Here is a 4,857-nt window from a genome sequence, read left to right as displayed (position 1 = left end):
ACTGGCTATGGCCTCGCTGCCTTCATCACAACAAGGCCACTGTTCTCACACTGGCTCTCTGCATGTGATCTCCCTCTCTCTCTCTCTCTCTGTCTGTCTAACACACACACATTTTGATGAATAAATAATCTGTTCACCTGATTTTTAAACTATAACTTGAGTTCCATACATCTTTTAGAGACAGGAGGAGAAGAGAGACGGAGGGGAGAGGAGAGGAGAGGACAGAAGGAGAGAGGAGGTTTGGGTTTTCAAATTCCCTTAATTGATCCAGGAGACACCAGATCACTGTCACATCATCAGTTAAAAATAAATAAATAATAAAACAACTCATCTGAGGACAGAAAAATATAAACTTATCATAAATTAACAATCAGTTCTCCCTCCTCCCCCACGGAGCATGACACCGCCCCAACAGCCCAAATGCGGCTGAAAACCTGTACATTGTCCATCATCTGATAGTAAGTGTATTCCACCCTCAGTTGGGCCTTCAGCAGTCCCTCCAGAACCGGTACCAGCTCCACACTGCCCGCACTCTGAGCCCGGTTCCTGCGTGTTAGCCAAATGGCCAACTTAGCAATACCAGACAAAAAGTTCACCAAAGTGTGTACAGTGTTCATCCTAGCAGAGTATTTCGGACCAAAGAACCCATTCGTGCACATTACTAACTTTGCTTCTTCCCACAAGTACTTGTTGAACAACTAATTTAACATGTGCATACATGCCACTATGCACAATGTCAATTCCTAAAGTTACATCAAGTTTCTACTTTAACAAAACAAAATGGATCAAAGAGAGTAATACAGGTGTGATGCAGGCAGAGATGGGCAAAGATACATCAAAATGTATTTTGATACAAAATACCCCTCAAATAAATGTATCAAAATAAAATACTGGTGCTAGAAAATTTAACAAAATACAATACATGTATTTTGTATTTAAAATACAGAAAATACTTTTTTTCTGGATTTTCCGTTTTCTCACGGTTTGGTCTATATAACGTACACAAAGCTCTGGTGAACCCCACAAAAAGGAAGAACAGTCACCGAATGTCAGTGTAACCAAGCAAAGCTATTAAAAGACAACAACTTGATTGATTATGTATATATATATTTTTATTAATGGGACTTAACAACCCATAAACTTTGGCTTTGCATCAACAAGAACATATTCATCTATGAGGTGGGACCCAAAGCAAATAAACTACTGGCAAAAAGACTGCAAAAACAACAGGCAGAAAGGACAATCCATAAGATAATGGATACGGTTACTAATCAATTACAAATCAGTCTATGAACCCAAGGAAGTTGTCTGAATGTCTGTGGTGAAAAGCCGAAAAATAAAGTGTGAAAAAAGAACATATTCATCACATATGAACAGCATCACAGCCAGTTTATTTGCCTTTCAGAACAACTAACTTTTCAAATATTTCTGGCGTTAACCGCCTCCTGTGCGGATGGAAGATTATTCCTGCAGATGAGAACAGTCTCTCAACCGGAGCTGAAGAGGGGAGGGATTTTGCAGTACTCTGCCAGGTAGTCAAGCTCCACCTCTTTGAATGGAGGGAGCTGAATTTTTTGCATCATTTCAGGTAGTTTGTCTCTTAAAGTGGCCAGCTGATTCAAACTGTCATACATAGAATTCAAACGTGTTGGGCATGGTGTTTTCAACTGTTCTTTTGTCACTTCTGACAGGAGCTCTGCCGTCTTGGGTCTTTTTGATGCATTCCACAAAGCTGAGCACTTTCCCATGGCTGTGTGGTTCAGACGGGAGAGTGTGGGAGAGTCCTTCATCGCCTGCTTCGCATCAGTGGTACACACTAAGCTCAGTGTATGAGTGGCACATCTCACATGAGGTGGTAGGATGATTGCACCTTCTGACACTTCTTCTTCTGAAGCATTGATGGTTACAAAGGATAGTCCATTCTCTTCTGTGTCATCCTTCTCGTCTTCATCTGCAACAACAGATATGCTGAACTCCTTAAAGGCCTTTACAAAATTTGACCCATTGTCAGTCACTGTTGCAATGATGTTTTCATTTGACAGGCCAAATTCTGAGTGGATTTCCTCCAATATCTCAGCAATGCGGTTGTAGTTGTGTGGACTTGGGAAATGTCTGCATGCGAGAACGACTGATTCACGTTCAGTTGAATCTGGCTTGATCCAGTGAGCTGTTACGCCCATGAAGCTAGTCTTACTCGTGGACCAGATGTCAGCAGTGGTGCAAACATATTGCACCGTCTTCAGTTTCTCTTTCAGATCACTTTTTTTGGCATTGAAATCTGCTTCTATTCTCCTTCGCAGTGTACGTCTGGACATCACTGTCAGATTGGTGTTTAATCCATGAATCAATTCAACAAATTCAGTTTGTGCAACTGTCGACAAAGGATGCATTCCCTTCACTATGTACGAAGTAATGAGAGAATCAAGTTTACCCTGTGTTACTGTGTGTTCAAAAAGGCGGGTCTGCCTATAGGGCGTGTTTGTCTTTTTGCCACTATAATTTGGCCTACACTCTGTCTTGTGCCTTTCAAAATCATGAAGACTGTCAGGGTGAAGTCTCTTCAGGTGAGTTTTGAAATTTGATGTTGCTAAAAGAGTTCCAGATATTACTGCCTTCTTTTTGGTGCAGAGTTTACACTCCGCCTGGATCTTCCCACCTGGTGTTTGAGAGACAATACTGAAGAACGTCCCATCCAAGATTGCAGACACAGGTTTGGTTCCATCTGTGCTTGTTGATGGTCCTTCTTGAACATCATCTTGCTGAGACATGTTGTCCACCTGGCCAACTGTAGAATGTATGAAATAATAAAATGAAGAATACTTTCATAATATGCCTTTTAAATAAAATAAATTGGATATTTAATGTTTTTTTAACAAATGGACATCTACTGTCATAGCCTGGCTAACTGTGAACTATATTATCTGCCAGTAATTGATATGGCATTATGACATTCACATTGAGAAGATACAGCATCACTTGTAATTCAGTGCAAGAGTAGATGGTCAGACGTCTCTTGATAAGGTTATCATGAACATACAAGCTCCCAATCTCCCTCTTCCTATATAGCTAGCTACTCAACTGATAAGTTAACTTGCTAAACACTGGCTCTGCACTAGCCTAGACAGCATGCTAGCGTCATTAGCATGTTAGCATCGATTGCTAGCTTGATATTATAAACATCACTTCACCATGTATATAGACAGCATGCTAGCGTCATTAGCATGTTAGCATAAATCGCTAGCTTGATATTATAACCACCATGTATGTAGACGGCATGCTAGCGTCATTAGCATGTTAGCATAAATCGCTAGCTTGATATTATAACCACCATGTATGTAGACGGCATGCTAGCGTCATTAGCATGTTAGCATAAATCGCTAGCTTGATATTATAACCACCATGTATGTAGACGGCATGCTAGCGTCCTTAGCATGTTAGCTAAATCGCTAGCTTGATATTATAATCACCATGTATGTAGACAGCATGCTAGCGTCATTAGCATGTTAGCATAAATCGCTAGCTTGATATTATAATCACCATGTATGTAGACAGCATGCTAGCGTCATTAGCATGTTAGCATAAATCGCTAGCTTGATATTATAACCACCATGTATGTAGACGGCATGCTAGCGTCCTTAGCATGTTAGCATAAATCCCTAGCTTGATATTATAATCACCATGTATGTAGACAGCATGCTAGCGTCATTAGCATGTTAGCATAAATCGCTAGCTTGATATTATAACCACCATGTATGTAGACGGCATGCTAGCGTCCTTAGCATGTTAGCATAAATCGCTAGCTTGATATTATAATCACCATGTATGTAGACAGCATGCTAGCGTCATTAGCATGTTAGCATAAATCGCTAGCTTGATATTATAACCATCACCATGTATGTAGACAGCATGCTAGCGTCATTAGCATGTTAGCATAAATCGCCAGCTTAATATTATAACCATCACCATGTATATACAGTAGGCTGTGTAGCCAGACCCAGACATGAATTATACATTAAGCTTGTTGACATCTGTCACACTCAGATAAAATATTTACCTTGACAGACAATCCATTGAACTGGAAGATCTGAAGACTGAACTCGTGAACTGTTTTTTGATTGGTGGAGAAAGTATTTTGAGTATTTTAAATACAAAATGACTCCACTCTAAAGTATTTTGTTACAAATTACATTCGATTTTTCATCGGCCCTATCAAACACAAATTACAAAATACTCAAAGTAATTGAAATACGTATTTCAAATACAAGTAATTGAAATACTGCCAATCTCTGGATGCAGGGGTGTGTAAATGTAATGTCTCTGGAGAGACATTTGTCCAACAATGGCCCAAAGACAGACAGGATGTGGACCAGTAAACAAACCTCAGAAAATATGTTTTCATTTTATTTCAAACTGATGTTTGTGTCACTTATTCTGAAAATCTGGCTTCCTGTCACAACAATGTAGGAAACGTGAAACAGCAGGTCCACGTGCTGTCAATCTGTGGACACTGGAGGACCACACAGGACCAAGGACAGGGTCCAACCTGACACCCTCAAACATGCATCTCTATATTATTGGACATTATATGAGACCGTGTTTTTTCAATAGGCCTGAATGGAGACTTAATGTGTGGTTAACCCCTGGGCAGGTCACGTGACTCTCAAACGCGACAGGAGACTGTGAGTCCCCTCCACCTTCGAGGCGCACAAAGAGGCCGACTTTGTCCTCAGAGGTTTCTCCGAGAAGCCCGCCGACTCAGAGGAGCTCGATGACGACGTTACAGCACAGCTTCCAGTAGAGACCGAGCTGGGCGAGCGCCAGATCGACGCCGCCTTCAAAAATCCCTTCAGACAGCTG

The sequence above is a fragment of the Melanostigma gelatinosum genome, assembly GCF_949748355.1.
Source record: "Melanostigma gelatinosum genome assembly, chromosome: 5".
Lineage (NCBI taxonomy): Eukaryota > Metazoa > Chordata > Actinopteri > Perciformes > Zoarcidae > Melanostigma > Melanostigma gelatinosum.
Note: the sequence above shows the minus strand (reverse complement) of the source record.